The sequence below is a fragment of the Podarcis erhardii genome (assembly GCF_964252035.2).
Source record: "Podarcis erhardii genome assembly, chromosome: 3".
Classification (NCBI taxonomy): domain Eukaryota; kingdom Metazoa; phylum Chordata; class Lepidosauria; order Squamata; family Lacertidae; genus Podarcis; species Podarcis erhardii.
In genome coordinates, this window is record NC_138507.1 from 25672488 (window position 1) to 25698086 (window position 25599).

At 40.6% G+C, this 25599-nt stretch overlaps 1 protein-coding gene and 1 long non-coding RNA gene across 2 annotated transcripts in view; one reads left to right on the forward strand and one right to left on the reverse strand.

Annotated features, from left to right (window-relative positions):
• SH3YL1 (SH3 and SYLF domain containing 1) overlaps positions 1–25599 on the reverse strand; it is a 474176-nt gene that overhangs the window by 279430 nt on the left and 169147 nt on the right. The window lies entirely within an intron of this gene.
• Positions 23068–24532, forward strand: LOC309338607. The gene is made up of 2 exons (XR_014154994.1): positions 23068–23396; positions 23974–24532. It is a non-coding gene; the product is annotated as an uncharacterized lncRNA (long non-coding RNA).

Consider the following 25599-nt stretch of genomic DNA (forward strand, 5'->3'; position numbering starts at 1 on the left):
TAAGCAGATGTACTCGCTGTAAGTTGTAAATCAGGGCTGTGCATTTCTACAGTTTTATGTTCCCGCTACCTTAATACTCCTCAACCACAAAGAAAGATCACAGAACTTCAATTCCCCAGGCACACATCATTATACACATATCATACCAATCTATCCCTATCCACCTTTATTTTCTCGATGAGTTGTAAGCTCAATGCAAACTCTGCAATGAGGAGCCTTGTACAGATCCCTGGGAACTTGGCTGCTCAGTAGGGGGAGGAAACACTCGCCTGCACCTTGGCAAACAGTTAAAGTTTATTTCAAGAGATAGTTCGTTATACGTTTTAAAAAATAGTATCCAATTATCCATTGCAGAGCCATGGACTGTGTGCTGCTTCCCCATAAGGCACTGAACACAGATAAACAATGTACCTGCTTTAAGATGTTAGATCATTATTATTTGCCTTCCTTAGGCCATGGGGTCGTTCATCTTCATTGTTTTTACATTTTCCATGTCAGTGATTCATCAACATTTTGCTATCTTATGTGGATTATTAACATCCTTGCAGACATCTCTGTTCAGTTTGCTGTGAGTAATTTCCTCTCCCATTCCCTTTATGGGGACATGTAACATCTTAGTTGGGGGGGGGAGCCTGTAGTATAAGTCTCTGAAGGAGAGAAACTGAGATTTCAATATAGGGTGTGAAGTCAGTCTCCTGAGTAAATAATTGAGAGTTTAATGCAGGTTATATGTTGTCTGCTCAATTTTATATCCAGAAGAAGAAGAAGAAGAAGAAGAGTTTGGATTTGATATCCCGCTTTATCACTACCCGAAGGAGTCTCAAAGCGGCTAACATTCTCCTTTCCCTTCCTCCCCCACAACAAACACTCTGTGAGGTGAGTGGGGCTGAGAGACTTCAAATAAGTGTTACTGGCCCAAGGTCACCCAGCAGCTGCATGTGGAGGAGCGGGGAATCAACCCGGTTCACCAGATTACGAGTCCACCGCTCTTAACCACTACACCACACTGGCTCTCCAGTGTCCCTCTAGGATTTGTTGGAACTCCAGCTTCCATCAGCAGCCCAGCCACTGTGGTCAGCTGTCAGGGATCCTTCAGTTGTGATTCCTGCATTGCAGGAGGTTTGCATGAGATGACCTTTTGGGTCCCTCCCAACCCTACAATTCCAACCCTATGATTCTATGAGGATCTGCATGGTTAAATATGCAGTGGTACTTGATTCATCCCTAGAGACCCTGGAATATATTTCAGTTCAGTTGAATTTGAAATATCCTGTGATCTTTTTTGGTATGCCACTACAGCAGCAAGACTTTTATTAGCCAAAAACTGAAAATCGCAAGAGATACCAACAATAGAAGAATGGCAGATGAAGATGGTGGACTTTTTGGAGCTGGCCAACCTGACTGGAAGAATCTGCGACCAGAAAGAAGAGGAGACACAAGAGGATTGGAAGAATTTTAAAGAATATTTGGCCAAATATTGTAATATAAGATAAAGAGAAATTTCTTGGAAGTAACAATTAGGCTTAGGGGTAGAATATGAATCTGTTATTAATAAATATTAATGATTAGAATATTAATAAAGGAGAAGAAGTTAGTAAATGAAAGAAGTTAATATTATTAGAAATATGAATTTGGAGAACTGCTAAATAGGGGATATAATGAAATTCAGTTAGAGGGAATTCGAGGAAGTTAGTTATCAATGTTGTGAAATTAGGATTTGGAAGTTAAAATTCATTTTTATGTGTTTTTCTTTGTATTTTGTGTATTGTAATGTTTTTCTTTTTTCCTGTTTTTTCTTTTTTTATGTGGTGAAAACCAAGGAAAAAAAATTGGGGGGAAAAAGAAATATCCTGTGATCTTAGGGAAAAGTTCAGGAGTTTTCAGTTCCCAGCACGGTGCAAGAGCCTGTATTTTCAACAGAGTGAACGTGAGTTGAATGAAGAATGTGCAGATAGAACGTCCTTCTATCACTGGATTGTGCCCCTGTTGTCCTACACATAGCTTTTCGATTACAGTGGCAGAGCTTTTGCAGAGAGAACTGATTTCAATAATGAATATTTTAAAGTATGTTGACATTTTTTGAAATTGTGGGTAATTATCTTCTGCTGGCTGCTGCCGCCGTTTGGACAAAAGGAGCCTGTTTACCATCATCTAATGATGACAGACTTCCTATCGCTAGTATCAATTATTTATAACACTAATGGAAACAAAATAGACTTCATCTCTTTCAGATACCCTTCGATCATCCTGTTCTCAGCAAGGGGAGTTATCTCTTGGCCTAACGTTCCCCAGGAAGCCAGAGAGCCATGCTTTCTAACAATAACATGATTGGGGCTTATTACTCAAATGAGGTTTCCTGATCCCTGTGACTAGTCAAGCGTGGCGGCCGTGAATTGAGAAAAATGTGGTTTTAATGCGTCATAGGAAACGGCTGTGTTTCCTCAGTGTGACTTTTATTTACTTTGAGAGAATGAATTTTGAGCGCGATTGGGCAGCCTTGTAATGCAGAAAGCAGTCCTGGTTGTTAGAAGTCGCTCCGTTTCCTGATGGCAGTATAGCCCTGACATTTTTGGCTGGATAACTCAAGGGCAGAAAGCGTGTTTGGGGAGTAGGAAATACCTAGTTCCTACTTTTGAGCTGCCCTCAGTAATAGGGTACAACATAGGTAAGCACTCAGGAAACCAGCATAGTGTTCAAATATGTACATTGTGAGTCCAGGACAGACAGTGAGTTGCTTTGCTTCCTAGGATGATATCTACCAGAGAACAACTAAATGAACATTTCTTCAGATCTCTGTGCAAGAGCAGGTCTTCTGATACCTACAGCTTCCCTAACCCTGCGCACCATCCATACCAACCACTTCTCTCTCTCTCTCTCTCTCTCTTTCTCGTGTTCCCTTCCATGAACAGCCCTGGAAGGATATGCTTCTTTCCAATGAAAGAAATACTGTTTTCCTGTCAAATGGACACAGTAGATTGTGTTACTCTTGCATTAAGGACTACAGAAACAGGACGACCACATGATACAATGGTACCTTGGGTTAGGAACTTAATTCATTCTGGAGGTCCGTTCTTAACCTGAAATTGTTCTTAACCTGAGGTACCACTTTAGCTAATGGGGCCTCCTGCTGCCACTGCGCCGCCGCTGTGCAATTTCTGTTCTCATCCTGATGCACAGTTCTTAACCTGAGGTACTATTTCTGGGTTAGTGGAGTCTGTAACCTGAAGCATCTGTAACCTGAAGCGTCTGTAACCCCGGGTACCACTGTATAGTGTATCTTGAAATGGAGAGTGGAGCTTGATTCTCTCTCTCGGGATGCAACTCTTGCCACCATTGAGAAATGCCAAAAGATTTCCCTATCTATGAAGGATGGGAACAACAAGAATAAACAGAAATAAAAGAGGGAGTGCAGAAAATAATCAAGCAGAGGCTATACACTTCTCTGCTTTTCTTTGATTGATTTCCTGCTTCTGAATAGCAGGTGAAATGGAAACACTTGTAAGATTGTTTGCATTTCTAGTTAAAGTTTACATTTCAGCTGTCTGAAGAAGATTCCTTTGTAAAAACATATGTTTTACTATGTTTAACTGGTCAAACCCATAAATGTATACATCGCTAAGTTCAATGGAGCTTTCTCCCAGGTAAGTATGCATAAAATTAGTTATGCCACCCAAAATTGGTCTAGAAGCTGCTGAAGAATTCTGTCAGGAAAAAAATTGGCATTTGTCATTCATTTTTAACATTAAATGAAATCGTGTCAAATATTTTTATTTAATGATGTTGAATCTTCTATATATGAATGATTTGTTTTTTTGGGGGAACCACATTAAAATAAAGCGGTCCCAACAATTCATTCAAATACACAAAAAATACAGAATATTTATTTATTATCAAAACTACTTGCATACTGCAATTTCACTACAAGTAAATCAAAGCAATCATCTATACCCAATAAAAACAGCTTGAAGTACAGATCACCAACTATTATTTACTTATTAAAATATGCAAATATTTAACTTATCTGCCTCTCATATGAATAACAATGGATCAAGGAAGACGGGATTCCTTTTTGTTCCCTTCTTAAGAATTGCAAATTATTCTTGGAATCCAGGTATTTGTAGATTAACTATAAATATGCCAGGTGATTAGAATTTAGGCATATCATAAAACAGGCGGAGGAATCCTATTGAGTTAAGGGAGGAAGAACTGAATGTGGATGAATTTGCAAAATGTGGTACTCCATTTTTCCTGCTCCTTACATTGACTTTTTTTAAAAGATGATTTCCCCTCCCTTGTCACCCCTAGGATTGTCATAATTGTGGGGGCAGGGGAGGGATCGCTTATAAGCCACAAAAGCACTCCTGTTTTGACCTCTCTGAAATTGGAATGGTGGCAGCAGAGGGGCAGTGGTGGTAGTCACTTCTGCCACACTGTTCTTCTGACAGCAGCATCACTGACTGACATAGAGCTGGGATGGAGCAATGTCAGTGCTGTGCAGATGCACCAGCAGAACCAATCTGGCATTCCTGCCTGTTGAGCTGCATGGCCCCAATCTCACTGCTCCTTTACTCCAGCTCTTCCCTCTAACTGGGATGGATGGGGCAGATTTCCCAGGGACCATAACATTGCATCCTAAGGAGCATTAAAGGTAAAGGGATCCCTGACCATTAGGTCCAGTCATGGCTGACTCTGGGGTTGCGGCGCTCATTTCGCTTTATTGGCCGAGGGAGCTGGCATACAGCTTCCGGGTCATGTGGCCAGCATGACTAAGCCACTTCTGGCGAACCAGAGCAGCGCACGGAAACGCTGTTTACCTTCCCGCCGGAGCGGTACCTATTTATTTACTTGCACTTTGACGGGCTTTCAAACTGCTAGGTTGGCAGGAGCAGGGACCAAGCAATGGGAGCTCACCCCGTCACGGGGATTCAAACCGCAGACCTTCTGATCAGCAAGCCCTAGACTCTGTGGTTTAACCCACAGTGCCACCCACGTCCCTTTAGGTATACACAAAATTTTCTGGTAGAAGGTAGCGCTGACCCAGGGTTCCAGTATAGGTCAGCCAAGGGTGGGCACCTGGATAAGCGGAAAGCCAGGAACTGGCTAACTCCACCACCCAAATGTCCCCCTGGACTCAGGCATGGGCACAACTCCCTCTCAGGGGTTGACCAAACCATCAAGTCCCTGGATTCCTTTAAGGGAATACCCTTCCCATAGGGATGGCGAGATCGTTCTCCCATACCTATCACCTGAACCAGAGCCTATCTGCAACCTTACAAGTTGTGACGATTTGCTACGCGGCAGGCGAAACCCAAATGGCAACAGCCAATCAGCCAAGTGGGGGAAATTCCTGCCGTGCCCCTGTCCCAATGACAGATGACACACGACGGCATAGCAAGCTCAAGCGCAAAGCCCTAAAAGTAGGGAGAGGTGGGCGGGTATTCCAAATGCACATGCTGAAAGAGGAAGCTCTGGGTCACATGCATGGGCTTAAATAGGTCCCTTGAACCATTTCGACTGCGTCCTATTGGCCAAATTGTACCCAGCTTTGAGGGACCTACCAATCGGGTGTTGTGGCTGACCAATCATACCCACCCACAACACAGGGTGTCGGTTTTCCAGGTCTCACCACAATATGTACCCTCTTTAAGGGAGGACCCTATTTAATCAATGTAATTCCTCTTTCAATACCAAAACAGCAAAAAAATATTTAAAGATCACTGAAGTTTTATGACTTTCCTGTATAGAAAATAATAAATTTTGTACAGGGATTTGTTAGAAGATAATTCTTGGTTGCTAAGAAACTGACTGGCTGGTGGCATGCACCATTAGCAAAGATCTTTAAATAAACTTTGCAGAGCGCAGACTAAATTTTGTCTAAATAAGATTTTCCTCAAAAACTGGGCAGAGGATTGTTTCCAATAATGCCATGAAGATTATGATGAGAATCGCAATTCACGAAAGTTGCTGTTGCTTTTATTTGTTCGATTTCCCTGGGCACAAAAATCATATACAGCTGAATGTTCCCATGTACATGAGTCCAGTGAAGGGGAAATCTGAGAAGTGGAAACAAGTTTCCATGATCAGAAGCATTCTTTCAATGCTGCTCATCCAAATCCTTGACATTTTTGAGGAAAATCTTATGCTAAATGTAGACCTTTGGCATGTTATTGTGGCCTGTGGCAGGCTTGCCAGTCTCTCGGTTTTTCAACCTCAAGCAGGCCTGCATTCTGCATGGTGGATCACAATTTAGGGGGTCTTGGATTCTTTCCCCTGGAATAATATGGCAATGAAATATTACTGAAATGGGAACTCTGTTATCTTCCAGGTGTCTAAAATACTTTTAGAAATGAACATATGGAAATCGTATCGCCAGCAGCTTGATACAAAAATTGGGATTAGAACAAAGTTTGATTTCTTTCATATTTATTTATTTGATAAAAAGAAAATTGTTTTAAAAACCTGGTGTGTTTGCTTCACCGTGCACATAATCTCCATTCCCTTCTGGTGTATAAGGGGACTGTTATTGGTCTGGAATCAAGTACTTTAATCCAAGCAATGGCTCAGTCATTTGCTAAACAAACAAACAAACAAACAATGTTAAGTAAACAACAAATGTCTGCTCCCTCTGGCAATTTGCAAACTTTTCCAGTCATGAATGAACTTCTGCCCCTTAGCTGCAGATAGAATATTACCTGAATGCTGTGCAGGAAGGAAAGCAAAGTTAGTACCAAAACAGTTTAAGCATCATAAAGTATTATGAAGCATTAATAAGGAGCAAGCAATACAAAATTTGGATTAGCTCAGATCACGGCGTAGGTGATGTGGTAAAAGGCAGAGAGCAAGATGCACACACAAACAATCACATTCTGCACAGTCTCACTGTAACAAATACACATTTTAGTATGTTTGTAGTCAGAAAAGTACAATTACGTAAACCAAAGCAACAGCATGGAATTGGTTGTGTAGGTGGAAATCATTTTATGAAACATACACCAAAGTTTCCAAAAGGAATTATGAAATCAACCACAAGTGAACCGCACTGGGACAAAAGAACATCAAAAATGTGAAAGAAAAAGCTACAAAGCGGGATGGGAGCAATAATTTGCAAAAACTGAACAAAGCGAGACACCATCTCGAATTCCATCACCGCTCAGAAACTTTCTCCCCAAAGGAAAATGACTTTACATACGCAGGACTATTTTGAGCTGGCAGCACTTTTATTTGTTATCTATTTGCTAAATATACCCACCTTTTTTGCCAAAATTCTCACAATTGTTTACACATTCCAATAATGTGTTTCATTATTGAGGTACAAAAAGAGAAGAAAAGGAATGGAGAAGTGGGGAAAGTAAAATGATCAAATTCTAGTTCAAACTCTTCCATATTGTCACAACACAATGAAAATATTTACGGTCAGGTGGAATAGTCAATACAGGAGACAGTGTGGGGAGCCAAATGACAGGTCAGCCAAGCCAAGGAAATGGACCCGGCTGTTTTTACCTCAGCTGCAGCCAGTAAGAATGGCAAATGATGGAGAAAGTTCTAGAAGGGAAGGAGACAAATAGCAGTTAGTCCCAGGTGTCCAAGCCCAAAAAGAGGGCTTCACTGCAGAGACAATATTAAACAATCCATTAGGCAGCTTCCAGTATTACTATATAGCAGCAGCTAAGTGCCACAAAATATACATATGGAAAGGCCCACAGACATCAGAAAATGGAATAGGGGAATTCTACGTGGGGCTGCCATTTTGAGCAACAGATTTATGTTTATCATTACATACCTTTCCATCCTCAACATCATCCTGAACTAGTTCGCTTCTTAGGAACCACCTAGCCATGAAGCAGAAAAAAGGGAATGAAATGTGGTTTGATTGAACAACAAGTTTGTGTTCAGGTGGCAGAAACAAAGGGGGGAAATCAAAAGGCTGCATGCTACCTTTATCAAGGGGAAATGGCTATTGATTTGGGAACTGATTACCTGTGCTGGCTTTATGGTTTAAAAATCCCCACACATCCAGTTTGTATACACAGGGTTGTTATTCTTCCTGTTCAATAACCATAAAAGCAGGCTGTCCCAGATCCTCACACTATTCGTCAGCAAATACAAAAGGTCAGAGGAAATCTCTGCAAAATAAACAAACAAACTTGGTTATGGGAATTCAGCCTTGGCATATTTAATTAAGGATAACCTTGACTGTCAGCTGCTTAAATGAATCCTGAAGAGTTTCTAATCCATCTAAATGTTGCTTCCAATAAGCTGTAGCCCAGGAAATAATATTGCCTCATATAGGATAGCTAATGTGCCATTCCTTCCTGCAGCATATTTATCACTGCCATAAAACCATTCCGGTATCTGGTTTATTTGAGTGTGCATGCTAGCAGTAATCCTGAATAACTCCATAGATTTTCATTTCTAAATAGGATTTTTGTTTCATTTTTTATTTTTTTGAATCACACTACCCAATACAGTTTGACCCCCCCAAAAGTATATATCACATTTCCTTTGATGTACAAGAAATTTGATGTCTCCTGAAAGTTTGAAATAATTCCTGAATACAATATGCTTCCAGCAAAACTTCTGTGTTTGACTTTTTAGTCTTGTTTCACAGGAACAGTTACTTTAAAAACATTTCCACAACTCCTTGTCTGTTGAGAAGAAGAAGAAGAAGAAGAAGAAGAAGAAGAAGAGTTTGGATTTGATATCCCACTTTATCACTACCTGAAGGAGTCTCAAAGCGGCTAACATTCTCCTTTCCCTTCTTCCCCCACAACAAACACTCTGTGAGGTGAGTGGGGCTGAGAGACTTCAGAGAAGTGTGACTGGCCCAAGGTCACCCAGCAGCTGCATGTGGAGGAGCGGAGACGCGAACCCGGTTCACCAGATTACGAGTCTCTTGCTCTTAACCACTACACCACACTGGCTCTCCAGTAATTGTCAATGGTAATTGTCAATGGGACAAGCCATGTCATGTGAATAGCCATTTGGACCAGGCCAGAAGTAGGGAACCACAACTCCCATCATTTCTGGCCATTGACCATGCTAGCTAGGGCTGGTGGGAGTTGTAGTTCAAAAGCATCTGGAAGTCCAAAGTTTCCCTACTCATGGTCTAGGCAGACTTGCCATCATTTTAGGTCTCCTCAGAGTTTATGGAAGTAAATGGAGAGATAAGTAATTTGAGGAGAAGCTCAAAGCAGACCACAAATTTGCTGATTGGAGGCTTTCTGGCGACTTTCCCCAGCTTAGTTCTTTGGAAAGAAAATATCCCAATGACATTTGCAGAGTGCATATCTGAAGAAAACGTCTGAAGGACTTTGTTTTTATTATCCTTCAGAATCACTAGGAGCTAAAAGCTTCTACTGAATGTCAGCTTAAGTACCATGAAGTATTTGTTTACACAAGCAAGTCAGTCACAGTCAAATTGATATAGGTTTTCACAGAACCCACAGGTTTTTTTATAGAATTTGTTTTTTTTTTTAAAAAAATTAAGACTTTGATGAATAGCATGGTGATAGTCTATGCTGTGTTGTATATAAAATCTCTTAATATTAGAGAAAGTAAGTATAAACAATAATATATAGTGGAGAAACATAATGTATTGTACCAACAATTTGGCTTTATGGACCCTGTAGCTATGCAGGGTTGCAGAATAGATGTTTGCAGTTCTAGAGAAAGCTAATAAATTACAGCTGTTGGTCATAGCTGCCTTAATTAATGAGTACATTTCATGGGATTAATGGCTCTGAGCCATGGCCTCAGCTAATGCAACTACAGTTTCATCTCAGTTTGGGTCAAGTAAAGTCTTTTTCCTGTAATGTTCAAGATCAGTTTTCTCAATTACAAACGATAATTTTAGGAAATGTAAGCTTTTAAGGTTAGATGATGGAAAAAAATTGGCACAAGGGCCCTGGGACTTATGAGGTAGGTCACAGTCTGAGGCTACATGTCAACTGAGGGCCAGAGAACAGCCATATTCCCCATTGTCTTTCATAGGCTAAAGTTTGAAGAAACAAGTCACACAGCAACAGCTTTTTTATCAACTCCTCTTTCTTTGTTGTGAATGTTAAAGGCACAGTCCTAGTTTCTGCCCAGGCACTGAAGCACACTGTAGTTTTTCCACTCAAACCATCCAGACTCTCCACAGGATGGAATTTACTTGGATAAATTTATCAGGTGAACTAAGTGATTACCTATGTGTCTGGCAGCAATTCCAGCTGCTGAAAGAATGGCTACTGCAATCCAGCCACATTGATTAATTTAACTCCTGTTAGCCACATCGATTAATTCAAGCCACTTGGAATTTTCTAGGTGCGGGGAGGGGGGGGGGAGAGCAGGTGTGATAACACTTTCAATTTAAAAGCTAAAATCAGTGATTTCCTCATCCTACCTGTTCACTGTGGCTTTTGATGAAGGAAACTTGGGACTGATCTTTGAGAATTGTGTTGGGTGGTACAAAATATCACCACACTCGCCGAGTGTGTCAGAGGCATCCATAAAGTTGAAAACAACTTAACATAAAAGTCAGGAAACCTGATCCTATAGATCTGGATCTGTTCTGCGATACCAGTAGCTGGGCACTGGAGTTTACCTTAGATATGATGAAACAAGGCAATATCCTCCTACTGTCTTGTTTGTAGTATTAGATATGGCCACAACAGGGTTATGTATGCCTTTAAAAAAAGGTTGAAATCTTGCATGTAGGTGTCTGCCAATACTGTGAAATTGCATGCTAGTTCAGTAGGTCTAAACCACTGAGCCTCTTGGGCTTGCTGATCAGAAGATTGGCACAACAGAGTGAACTCCTGTTGCTCTGTCCCAGCTTCTGCCAACCTAGCAGTTCAAAAGCACACCAGTGCAAGTAGATAAATAGGTACCGCTGTTGCGGGAAGGTAAATGACGTTTCTGTGCTCTATGGCACTCGTCATGTTGTCCCGTAGCACCAGAAGCAGTTTAGTCATGCTGGCCACATGACATGGAAAGCTGACTGTGGACAAATGCCAGCTCCCTCAGCCTGAAAAACAAGATGAGCGCTGCACCCCATTAGTTACCTTTGACTGGACTTAACCATCCAGAGGTCCTTTACCTTTTACCAACCTAGTTCAATAGGTCTTGGTTATGGGTCCATCTCAAAGTCTCCCAGTTTTGTCCTTGATTCCAAAGTCAAATTCCTTATGTGTTCTGTCAGAATAATACTGGGGCATAGGCTAGGGCTATCAGTCTTTCAGTCTTCAGGAATATCATGCATCTTACTGAATTTCCTGTAACACCAGGTATGATAATGGTCTTATGGAAGGTCTGTATTGAGCACCTGTCATTTCAGTTTAGACTGTTAATTTTTTTTAGGTTGGGCATCATAAAAAAGGAGCACACGCAGGCTATTAACAAAGTGTATGGCCATTATTCATATAGATCGGCCCCCTATTGCACCAGATTATTCTGCATGCATTAAACTATTCAACCTTCATTTTGCCCTACGGCCATAAATGCAATAATGTTTGAAACCACCTTATGTAAAGGCTGTCAAACAATACAAATACAAAAGAGATGTAACCACACATCCACAATAAGTCAAACTCCTCTCTAGTGCAACCTTTATGACTCGCAATGTCTATTTCATTGACGGACAATAGTTCATGAAGGGTAGTTTCCACAGAAAGTCTTCCTAAAGAAATCTGCACAGTCTGTGCTTCAACATTAAAGATGCTATTCTACGGACCTGTGCATAATGTTTCATAAGGAAAAAAGAAGTTCAGTCTGAAGTAAGGTTGAGCCAAGGGTTCTCAGAAGACATCTTCTATTTATCTCCATCCCCCACCTCCTCAGAAGAAGACCAGTGCAGCTTTTCTCCAAATATTCTCCACTGTGTTTTTGGGGTGGTGTCCTGCACTAAGTCCAGGACATTGTGCAGGATGCAAAATGGCAACCAAGAAGAACAAAACAGGAAGAAAGAAGCTGTAGTGACTGCCCCCCACCAGAACCTGTCAGAGAATTTCTCTTCCTCCTGGAGATATTCAATGGAAAGATGAGGAGGAATATTCAAAGGCCATTGAAACAGACCATATGGTAAGAACAAAATAAAACACTGAAGCAGAAGTTCTAAGAACAATAAAATTCAACAAACTGTACAACAACGAAACCACCCACACAAATTCTAAAAACAACAAGAGCATGTCATTAAACATGAAATTAATCTTCCATAAATGATTTGGTTACAACTCAGGGCAAGATTTTCTAAACAAAAATGTCTTCCGTGGGCACCTCAACTTCATTATGCTAGGTGTTTGTCTTTCTTCGGCTGGTAATTGATTTTACCTCCCCACCTCTATTTCTCTATTGACAAGGAAATTGGAGAATTTTGAGAGACCATTTGTTCACAGCTCTAGTCTGAAGGCTCGCTATCAAATTGACTATTGAATTGAAATGAATTGACTCTTGTTATGATGAACCCTTAAAAGTAGTAGGAGGTCCACCTTTTCAGCAAGAAAAAATGGCAAATATGAAATCCTGCTCTTGCATGCGCTACAGGACCCACAAACATCTCCCACCATAGCTGTGACTTTGCCTATAGATGAGCTAGGCAGCAAGCAGCAGTTGGAGTGTATAGACCTCATGGCCACGGATCTTTTCCGAAAGAAATCCATTAGTTTTCTTTGTTTTTGTTCTGGTAACCATAAATCCACACTCTCTGTATGTCTCATTGACCATCAATGAGTCATTGGTAGCTAATAACATCTCTTCAGATGCAATCCTATACACGCTTACCTGGGAATGACTTGCATGAAACTCAGCAGAGCTTTCTTCTGAGTAGACATTGACAGGGTTGTGCTGTCACTGTCTGCAACTGGCAACCAGCGAGAGCCAAGCATTTTCTTTTTTCTTTTCTTTTAAAGAAAGCTAAAGAGAGATGTTATTAGCTACCAATGACTCATTGATGTGTCTGCCAAAAAGGTATATTGAGTGGCCACTCCCTCTTTGGGGTTAAAACTTTGGAGTGATGGTTCCCAGAATTCCTGAGAATAGCTGTTGCATTTTCTAGAAGTAATAAAATCAAATATAACCCAAACTAACTGGCACAGTCTGGATGCTTATAGTGATAGTTCTGGCTGGAAACCAGCAATAAAGTGTTAGTATTAATGTATTCCAAGTATAACTTGAATGTTTGTTAGTAAGCTAGTGCCAATTGTACAAATGACGCTTCAGCTCTGAATCTGCTTGTTTGCATTTTTCTTACGAAGTCAACATTACTGGATATTATTAATAGCATGCAGATGGACTTTGGTTTGCCATTTATTTAGCCCTGTAAATGACTGATTTTGAGATAAAAGTGGGAGAACCCTAAGAGTTTGTTTCTCAAAGCAGTGCAGTCCAGCTCTTAATCTGGGCACTTCCACTTGAAATATTTCAGATTACACGATTTTAATCTTAACTAGATGTGTGTTCCTCTTTTACAAGTCAGCTGCATAAGTACTATGCAATGCACTAAGTGACAATAAGAACAGAAACAAGAGAAATGCCATGATAATTCAACAACTGTTCAGTTGTACATTTATTGTCCACCTTGTACAAGTAGGCTGGATGATTAATGTTATTACAGTGAACTTTGTAGATGGACATTTGTCATAAGTGAAAGTTTACCTTTTGCCGCAATTCTCCCTTGGTTACATCTCTGTGGCAACCCTGCTTGAGTTAGCATATCATTTCAATCCTTAGTAACTGGCTGTGACTTCTTAGCTTCATTACCTGCTATCAAAGAACAATTTTGTACTTAAGTGGCAAGTTCTTGTACAGGGGTATTTCAAAATTGCTTGAGTACATTTCCATAGTGATTAAGTAGTATCTTTTATTAGGAAAAAGCCTGAAACTCGTAACTCCAAAAATGCCATAGAAATGGGAATTATGATGTCATGCGGGGGGGGGGGGACTTCACCTACAATCTGTAGACTATGTACTGTACAACTGGGTTTCACGATTGTTGCAATAAAATTATAGGGTACCGCATTGCATAATTATATGCTGGTTTTAATCAGGGATGTTTTTTATGCCAGTCTGGCTAGTATGTACAAAAAAAAAACATTCACTTCACCCTGACTTCAGTGAGACTAAGGAGTGCATTACTGGGTTCAGGACTGCAACCAGTGGGCATATTCCACCACGTGTTGGGTCAAGTTATTGTGCAACTTTCACTTTGGGGGCTCTGAGTTTATGAACGGCTAACATGTACAGCTCAGCAAGTTGAAACTGTGTTTTCCATACTGCCTGCCCAGGACTTGGAGAACAATTTGCAATCACAGCAGCAGTGCTATACTTTTGAGCCACTGGACATAGAGCTTTCAGCTCCAGTGCTAGAAATAAACATTGTACTGAGAGCACAAGGTTCCAAATGTCATTACCTTGCTCCATAAGCAATCTGTGCAGCTCAAAATACTGTCAAAAGCAATTGATGGTATATACATCAAACATCCTTATTCTATGTCTTGGCATACTGTCTTGTTCATTTAATGACCACTAGCTGTTTCACATGGTGAGCACGAGGCAGGGACATTTCCACAGTCTAGGCTATTCCGCTGCTACTGGACATGTGCATAGTGGGAAGCAGACTTGTTTGGGATTATGGCATGGTGATGGAGCTAGCCTGTGTAATGCTACCATTATGCAAAACTGTGGGATCATGGAATTGTAGAGTTGGAAGGGATCCCAGGGGTCACCTAGTCCAACCCCCACAATGCAGGGATTTCAACTAGAGCATCCATGACAAATGGCCATCCAACCTCTGATTAAAAACCTCCAATGAAGGAGAGTCCACCACCTTCTCAGGGAGCCCGTTCCATAGTCAAACAGCTCTTACCATCAGAAAGTTCTTCCTGATGTTTAGTCAGAATCTCCTTTCTTGTAACTTGAAGCCATTGGTTTGGGTCCAACCTCTGGAGCAGGAGAAAACAAGCTTGCTCCATCTTCCATGTGATGACAATGCTTTAGATAGTTGAAGATGACTATCATATCTCCTCTCAGTCTCATCTTTTCCAGGCTAAACCCAACTGCAGGGCCAGATTTAGGTTTGATGGAGCAGCTTAAGTAGCCCCTTGGTAGCCAATAGACGACCCAACAGGCCAAATTTCTACCCCAGCAACCAAGGGGCAACCGATGGGGTGTTGTGGCTATCCAAATGGCCCCTCCTCACAACAGGGAGGCAGTTTAAGTGATCTCACCGCAACACAGGCCTTCCATGATGGAGGACACAATAAATTGTATTTATTTACATACAAATCCCAAATCTCCATCCATTTGGCCTCCACAGGCTATTTAGTCATTTGGATTTAAAGGAGGCAGAAGGAGGCTACAGACACATCATACATTTAAAGCACATGTCTTCCTCCAAGGAATCCTGGGAACTGTAGATTAACTGTGCTAGGAATTGTAGCTGTTCATGTGTGGTAGTAAAGTACAGTTTCCGGGGGTCTTTGGGGAAGCAATGTGCTTCAGATATATGGTGTGTACACAGCTGGACTCCCTCTATGAATAGAAAGGTATTTGATCCAGTGGAGGGAACTATCTGTAAATATAAGACAGGAGACATTTTTTGCCAATTTTTCCTCCACCCTGTAGGTCATAAGCTGTTGCCAAAAATGCCCCACCTCCCATTAGGAGAGACCAGGAGTATTCTTTTCATGGACAGAATTCAGCACACAGGATCTTAGGACTGTACCCTGTATTCTTCCACCACCCCCAACAGAGTTGAAAATACACCAGGTTTTCTCTTTTCTTCTCAGCTCCCACCTTTGCTTTCCCCTTTCTTAAGAATGTGATGGATTGTTGTTGTTGTTTAGTCGTTTAGTCGTGTCCGACTCTTCGTGACCCCATGGACCAGAACATGCCAGGCACTCCTGTCTTCTACAGCCTCCCGCAGTTTGGTCCAACTCATGCTGGTAGCTTCAAGAACACTGTCCAATCATCTTGTCCTCTGTCATCCCCTTCTCCTTGTGCCTTCCATCTTTCCCAACATCAGGGTCTTTTCCAGGGAGTCTTCTCTTCTCATGAGGTGGCCAAAGTATTGGAGCCTCAGCTTCAGGATCTGTCCTTCCAGTGAGGGCTGATTTCCTTAAGAATGGATAGGTTTGATCTTCTTTGAGTCCATGGGACTCTCAAGAGTCTCCTCCAGCACCATAATTCAAAAGCATCAATTAATTCCACCCAAAAAGATTAGTGAAAAGAGGAAAAGTTGTGACAAGATTTTATAGGTTCAGATCTAGAAAGAAAAGGTGGTTGGCTATCCATTGATCCTGACAAATTATATTATAAACCCTTCCAAATTACTTACAACGTGCTATGCAAGGAAATAAATTGGGTTGGCCAAGGCTGATGGGAGTGCAGGCTAACAGCATCTGGGGAGGCCAAAGGGTCTTTAGCCCTGCTGTAGAGAAAAGTTCAGAGCAGCTATCAGTTAGGCCTTTTAAAACATGGATGCTATATGTTTAATAGGATCACCAGGAGTCATAATATTTGCCTCAGGGAACTGCATAGCATACCAGTTGAGCATTCCTACTCCAGAATACTCAAAACATTGACAGTGAAGCAAGAGGTCAGTTCAGGATTGTAGAAGCTTGCTGGTATTTTCTACCTGTTGTAGATGGGCTCTTGTCATTTTGACTACATCAGATTGGTGAAGGTTAAATTTACCAAAGTACAGTGAACATCATTTTTATGTTGCCTCTGGGGTGGAGGTGTTTTGTGGGTGATCTTGACCAGAAATGGCTTGGTAAGCAAAACGTTTTGCAGGCAAGTTCTAAATGACCAGAGACCACAGAAAAATGACCATAGACCGAAACCAGTGGGAGATGCTGACAAGGACTTTTATTTTCCTGGTATCCAAAGAACGCACAGGAAATTAAATGTCTTTCTTCTGGATAAAATTTAGATGAGGGGGGTGTACACCTTTCCTAAAAGCATGTGTGAAATGTTTAAGAAACATCGCTCCACATAAAAATAGATCCCACAAGCCTTCATCTCTTCAGTGTTGCCCAAACTTGGGTCTCCAGCTGTTGTTGGACTACAACACCTATCATCTCTAGCAAGGAGGACTAATCATCAGGGATAATGGGAATTGTAGTCCAAAAACAGCTAGAGACCCAAGTTTGGGAAACCCTGAATCTTTTTATTTCTTCACCTCTTGTATCTGCCCACACCTAGATATCTTTCTCTTGGTCACTGACTTCCAGAAAGTTTCAGTCAAATCAAAGGAAGACTGGGGCCATATAATATTCAGTAGTTGAATGCACGGGTTCTTGTTTTTTTCAAAAAATCAAAAAATCAAAGTGCCATTCAAATTAATTTTCCAAATTCCTGATTTTCATCAGGCACATTGATTATTCTTCAAGAAACATACCTTCAATGTAAAACGGGCATGAAGAGAATCTCTATTCCTCGCTGATTTACAGGTAGGAGATAAAAAATTCCTCTCCAATATGCTAAACGCCTCATTATATTGCTACCCCAGGCTGTGATGTGAGGTTTTAAAGAAATAACAGAGAAACCGTGCTTTGGTATCTTTTTTCATGTAATCAGCAGCTCCTCCCCTCCCCCCTTTCAAAAACACAGAAAGACAAATCTCCTGTCAATATGAGCAGGTGAGAACTGAAAATAAATAAAACTGATCTACTGCTTTTATTTTAAATCCCCTTTGAAGCAGCTTATATCAGAATTGTATTGAAGATCCTTCCTTGAGGCTCCATCAAGACGTTTTCGGTACTGCACTCAGAAAGAGAGTGACATATTCTTCCCGGTTCTTCTTTAAAGTACTGCCTTGCCTTTTTTTATGAAAGAAGAAAGTTAAGAACTCGAGGACTCACTATGCTGGGTTAGTTAATTGGTCCATGCAGCACACTGCTCCGGTTTATGCTTCTTATGTAATGACAAACCGCCCTGAATGCTGCATATCGCAAGCTGCTGGCACAAGATACCTAAGCAATTCAACACTACGATGAATAATAAAGCAACTGGATGCATTCAGGAAAAAAGTGGGGCAGGGGAAAAGTGATCCTGAGCATCCTATACTCAGAATGATGTGTTGTCTCCTCCCTGTTAGCAACTTTGCCACTACCGTGGAAACAACCAATAAAAAAGGTGTAAGTGGACACTCGGGTTGCGAACATGATCCGTGTGGAAGGCACGTTCGCAACCCACAGCATTCACAACCCGCAGCGCACGTGCGGGTTGCAATTTGGCGCTTCTGCGCATGTGCGATGGCCGAAACCCAGAAGTAACCCATTCTGGTACTTCAGGGTTTCGGCGCGTCCGTAACCTGAAAAAATGCAATCTGAAGTGTCTGTAACCCATTCTACAGGCTAGTTACACTCGGTGTGAGACACTGTTGTCATACACACAAGATGCCTGCTTTAGTGCGTGCGAGATCACGGTGCATGCTAGGAAGGAAGCTGACTGAAAGAAGAAGTGGTGAGATCTTCAATAGTACCTCAGCCCTGGAAAAAGCCCTGCTGGATGTCCTGATGGTACCAACATAGACATGCTGTCTTCAGCCTTTGTTCAGTACCTGAACCTAACAGCATAGCAAACTCTAGAAAGGAATTCAAAAGGTAAGTTTCAGGTCTGACTTGTATTTCTGGGCTAGGGTGCATCAATATTATATTCAAACCTGAATCCCCCCCCCCCCCAATTTAAATTAACATTTTGTGAGTCCCACTGCTTTTCCCTGGCTTTATCCTTCTACCAGCTAAACAAGGGGCTTGTTTTATTTCATTCATTTAGAAGATTTTGACTCCCTCAGTTTCCAAGGAAGCTTCCAGGTTAGGCACAACAATACAACAAAAGCAGTATGGTGATGATGGTGATGTTTCTGTTAAAACAGCAGCAAGAAAGGATCATAAACCAGGTTAATTTAATTTAAAAATGCAGTGCCAGAGCAGGAGGTTAAAATCTCAAGATAAATTTAAAGTGAGAGAATTAAAAAAATTGTACCTCCCTCAGGAAACTCAAGAATGGAGGCACAAAGGAAACCAAACTCTTGGGGGGAAGAGTATCAGTATCATTATCAAACTCTATTTCCGTCACAGACCAGCATAAGATAAAACATACAGAAAACTGAATACATAAGGCTTAAAACAGGTAAGGTGTTAAGTTGTGGGAGAACATAGCAGACGACACAGTGATTCTTCAAACAGCTCTTGTTTATTCACAGGCCAGAACAGAACTGAACTGAAGGGCTCAGCCAGCCTGCTTATATAGAGCTCCAGTACAACGTAACTGTAACAACTTTCTGTAACGATCCAATCACTGAACATCACTTTTGACCCCTTATTTGCATACGTGGACCTGAGTAAAAACTCTCTACAGTATCCCCCTGCTGGCCCAGGGTGAGAACTTCAGTACATAACATAAGGGATAAAAGCTAATAATGAAAAGATGATTATACCATACATAACTTTTAAAGATAAAAACAAGGACCAGTGGTTAAAAGAGACTATAAAGGAGGGAATGTAAAGGACCATTTTGGGCCTTCAGCTTAGGCCTAGTTTGTGGCACAAACCATCCTTCGAGGAACATCCATAATGGCAGCACAAAATCTAGCAACTGAGTATGTGATATCTGGGTTTTGGGGGGAAGATGTTCCACAGTTTGGTGGTTGCCGTCAACAGCAGCTGTCCTCATTCTGAAGATGGAACAGCATTTGTATTCCAGAGTCAATCTGTGTGCAATTCTGCCTCCATGAATGATGTTAATATACTGTAATCACTAAATAAATGCATTGCTTTATAAACAAACAGAAAAGTTAGGGGGTGAAACCATTCCTGTATATCCACCGAAGAACATAGGAATTTGCTGTTGATGTACCAATTCTGACCATTGGTCCATCCATCTCAAAATTGTTTACACTGACTATCAACAATTCTTTCTGACCGGGGTCTAAACCAGCCCTACTAGGAGATGCCAGAGCCTTCTTAATGCAAAGCCATGACTCTACTACTGAGCTATGTCCAGTTCGCTCCTTGTGCTATTTGTCTTGCTAATGGCCAATGTATATCTGTGCATAATGATTTTGCTTGGAAAATTCTATTGTCAAGAACAATCATGACTCAGGTTATCAGAACTGAGGAGGGAATAAAAATAGCCATTTAGTTACCTCTCGGCTTACCTGATGGCTGAACTTAATACTAATCAGAGGTGAAAAATCAGTTGCTGATCACTATAATTAGATTTGAAAGGTCATTTCTATAAATAAAAACATATTTTGGACTACCGGAGCCAACAGATTGTGGAAGAAAGCAGTGCCACCATTTCACCATTAATTAAACTAAAAATAGTTCAGCAAGAGGACTCTTACAGATAACTTCCTGTCAACCCTGTAGTTTATTTTCTGGCAAGTGACATGCACTTTAAAACAACCAAATTAAGCGAAAATAATTTTAGCAAAGTAGACGGATATGATTTCACTTCAATCATTATTCTGCAACATAATATGTATTAATTGTTTACAGTGGCAAAGCTGTGTATAGCATGTAATTGGAAGTCTCTTAAGCAACCATCGAAACAGCAGTGAAATAATACAATTTGTAGGGTTGGCATATGTCCAGAATTTCCTGGACATATCCGGAACACCACAGTATGGCAGCCCATATTGGCAGTGCCTTTGTTACCGATTTGCCATAAAAATAGCTCAAAAGCGGCATTTTTTGCAAAAATGCTCAACAACTTAAATATGGCAACCCTAAATTTGGGAGACTATATTTATGCACAAACTCACCCAGTAATTACAGCAAGGAAATAACCTTCATTTTAAATATGACATTCTGACACCATGTTTTTCATTTATTTCCTCCTTGGCAGTCCTTGATCAAATTCTAATCAATTGCCATATATATATATATTTTACTGACACACACTCTCTTTCTCCCCGTGTGTGTGTGTGTCTATGAAATGGTACAGTTAGGCTACATTCACACTGTATATTTAAAGCACAGTGATATCACTTTAACAGTCATGGCTTCCCTCAAATAATTCTGCAGTTTTTAGAAGGCCCTTATGGTACTAAAGTTCCCAGAGTGGTTTGACAGTCAATTTCTCTTCACAGGGAACTCTCAGAACTGTAACTCTGTGAGGCATAAAGGGGAGTCCTAACAACTCAAATCACCCTAACAAACTATGCTCCCAGAATTCTTTGGGGGAAGCCATGACTGTTTAAAGTGGTATCTTTGTGCTTCAAATGTGTGGCATCAGTGTGGCCATAGTGAACATCTCCTTTGACTGTTTTATTCTAGTCGTCTCACAAGTGTGATATACTAACAATACAATCCTTTGCAAGTTGTGCAATACTCAGAAGTAAGTCCCACTATGTTCAATAGAATATTGAATATTGTAATGACTGAATTATCTTTATTCTTTTAGTGATTTTGCTGTATTGTCTACTATGTGTGGCCTCTATTTGTAGCATCATTTCAAAATAAAATTCCACGATAGGAAAAGACTAATCATTATCGACCAACAAATGCCGTTGTTGCCATAACAAATATAAATAGAATAACATACAAAAAGAACTCTGAGGATAATATTGAACAAGTGCTGAAACTGATAAATATAGGCAAGAGTTGGTTGTGAACAAGTCTCATCGAATGCCCTGGATTAGGATGTAGGTGTGACTAAAAGATGGCTAAATTACTTCAAGGCATGGTTAACATTTGTTGAATTGGGCCCATTTATCACTATAACAATGATAAACATTTTTGGCCAGATAGGTTTTTGAAGAATAAAGTTGGTTAACTAATAGTGCAAAAAATGTGATTTTTTTCCCACTTGTAGATATGGCTTTGATAAATTGCAGCTATCCTAGCTCTGCATTTAAAATGTATTTATATAGATATTCATTCATTTTTAAATGCATGTGCCATCTGTCTTTTCTGACGCACTCAAGGTGGGTCACAACCAAATGTTTACTTTAAAACGTCCCGATAGAAGACCTGAAATAGAGTTATGACATTTAAAATTGCCTGAAGCCACACATATCTAGTCAAATCACATAATCATCAGCAGGAAATAATAAACAGTAACAACCAACTGAATGCTAAGCAGAACAAACACTCTTTCACAGAGTTCCACCCCTCCTACCCCAGAAGTCATAAATACTTTCCATAGATGGCTCATTTCAGGAGTGAGTTCCAGAAACATGATGAAGGCTCCGCTCGCAGGATGCTCAGTCTGGAAGTAGGCAGATAATGATGAGCAAATCTGTCACTTTTGCAACTTTCTTCCATTCTGGAATTTTATTTTTTAATTTTTTAAAATCTACCTAAATATGTTTTCTAATGCATATTTACATGCACATTTTCTCTTGAAATATATACTTAAACGTGTATTTCATTTCTTTCTCTAAACTCTTTTAAATACACATTTAAACAGCTGAGAATTGTGTTGCAACATTCAGAGAAGTGTGAAATCCAGTGGATAGCTAACTTGTCACCTGTATATTAGTTTGAGCGGAGCAGATCATGTAATTTTGTGTTGTTGTTGTTTAGTCGTTTAGTCATGTCCGACTCTTTGTGACCCCATGGACCAGAGCACGCCAGACACTCCTGTCTTCCACTGCCTCCCACAGTTAGGTCAAACTCATGTTCATAGCTTTGAGAACACTGTCCAACCATCTCGTCCTCTGTCGTCCCCTTCTCCTTGTCTTTCGCAACATCAGGGTCTTTTCTGGGGAGTCTTCTCTTCTCATGAGGTGGCCAAAGTATTGGAGTCTCAGCTTCAGGATCTGTCCTTCCAGTGAGCACTCAGGGCTGATTTCCTTAAGAATGGATAGGTTTGATCTTCTTGCAGTCCATGGGACTCTCAAGAGTCTCCTCCAGCACCATAATTCAAAAGCATCAATTCTTCGGCGATCAGCCTTCTTTATGGTCCAGCTCTCACTTCCATACATGGATCCACAAACATCATAATCCTCAAACATCTCTGTCCCCATATTAAGGATCTATATTCTGTTCTCATTCAATGCATTCCATGTGGCAGTCTTCTTTTCCAAACTGATTTGGAATACATGTTCTAATATTCCATACCAACCATAAAAAGGTTGTCAGTTGGTTTTTATTTGGTAATAATAAAAGGAAAATTTCCTGGATGCCCAAATCCAGGTTTGGGGCAAAAACTCTCTGTGAGAGAACTCCAGCAGAGATTTAAAATCACAAAATATGCAGCAAACTAAAGCATGGAAATATAGATGGTTAGACCTTTAAAATATCCTCTTCTAAGTTGCTGCCAAAGCTTTTCCTTTCTTCCACTTTATTAATGAAATAAACCACACAGTGAAAATGGTTTTACTTACAAACTCTTCAAAGGTCAAATTATTGTCCTTTTTCATACAGCAGCAAGAAAACACAGGCAGTTTAACAGCATCGAAATTGGTAAATGTTTCTAAATTATTTGTATAAAAACACAAAGATAGTGTGCTTAAGCCACACAGTCTGGGCTTGGAGAGATCAGCCCAGACATCCTTCCTCAGTTACATGGTGGAAAGAGGATGAACAAAGGCTATGCTAACCCAAGATGAAGGGGTGTGACCTAGGTCAGTCTAGGAGGACTGCTTATTCTATTATCTTAACCCCTTCATGCATTAATTAGAGCCAAGCATGGTGGTTATGAGAGGCTGAATCATCCCACAAAGATTCCATATCTTGCCTTTCCATCTTGTTTCTTTATTGGTGTTTTTTAAAACTCAATCACATCTTGAATATTTTTTGTGGGGGGAGAGGAGGCTGACTAGGGTAATTTGCTTGCTCCGGTTAGGTTTTTTTTTAAAAAAATAAAAACCTACATGATGTCCAAATATTATGATTAGGTGTAAGGTATTTGGAAATGATCTGTCAGCTTTCTGTATTATGATTATTAGGTAGTACTGCTTCTTGTCAGGTTCTTTACCTCTATGTCAAAATCTTTAGGTGAATGTAACCAGCATTAATTTGAGCTTTTATTTCACCTTAGGTTTCCAGCTGGAAGGTAAATAATAACATCCAGGAGCCTTAGAGTTCTGATCTATTCAACCAGAAGCATTCCTCCTAGGAATTTTAGATCAAGATATAAAAAAGGAAAATTGGAAATCATTTATGTACATAACAACAGCGGCAAGAATTATATTAGCACAAGCTTGGAAGACAGAAGAAATACCAAGGAAAGAACAATGGCAAGGGAAACTTATGGAATATGAAGAACTGGCAAAACTAACAGATAAACTACATGAAAAGGACAACAAAGACTTTAAAAGAGAATGGGAACCATTTACAATATATATGAAGAGACAACATAAAGAACTGGACTCATTGGCAGGATTTGAGTAAACAGTCGCAATTGTATAGAATAATAATAATAAATAGATTATATGTATTGGGAAAATTTGAGGGGGGAAATATGCAGGGTGAACAATATGGAAGTAAAACAAAACGGGAGTATGAGGGAAGTCCAGGGGAGGGGGTAGGAAAATATGGAAAACTGTTAGAGAAATATCGTTAGAGGATGTATATACGGAAAAACCAATAATTTATTTTTATTTTTATTTTATTTATTTTTTAAAAAATAGAGTTCTGATCTATCCCATGAATCATTTTGCCCAGTTCCTATCCTGCATCAGGAGACTGGCACTTTTCAGACATTTCAGAAATGTTCAGACATTTTCTGGATAGCAAAAGTCGGCACAGCAGGCACGCAACATTGGCATCCATCTCCACCATGCACTTCCATGATTCTATGACCACAGCTCAGTAAATCCCATGGAGATCATCAGACTATGGAGAAGTGCCATAACTCAGTGGTACAGCATCTGTTTTGTGTGCAAAAGGTCCCTGGTCCAATCCCTGACAGTTCCCTTTAGGGCTGAGAGAGGTCACTGCCTACAACCCTAGAGAGCCACTGCTAATAATAATATTATTAATCATCATAATTTTATTGTGTGTATGCACACCCTGAGTGCTCACTGGAAGGACAGATCCTGAAGCTGAGGCTCCAATACTTTGGCCACCTCATGAGAAGAGAAGACTCCCTGGAAAAGACCCTGATGTTGGGAAAGATGGGGAGCACAAGGAGAAGGGGATGACAGAAGACAAGATGGTTGGATAGTGTTCTCAAAGCTACCAGCATGAGTCTGACCAAACTGCGGGAGGCAGTGGAAGACAGGAGTGCCTGGCATTCTCTGGTCCATGGGGTCACAAAGAGTCGGACACGACTAAACAACTAAACAACAACAACATGCCACCCATCTGACAGGGTTGCCCCAGACACTCTGGGCATCTTCCAGCAAAATAGTCAGTATGCCATTCAGTGTGAATGTTTGCTTGACTTACTTTTAGGCCATCCTAAATCCACTGACCCCACATATACTATTTTCATAAACTGTGGGGAGAACCCCGGCCCCCAGGAATTTTAGGGGATCCTTGCCTCCTGCAAACCGATAACAGTATATTTCCCAAATCTTATTTGCACTAAAGGAACATTAATTAAGAGAACTTGAAGGCATGATACGAGACCTTGTTGGGATAACTAGTTAATTAAAAAGGTGTCAGGAACTTCATGCAAAGTATGCTATGTGAAACTTAAGAACCCTCAAAGCGAAAAGTA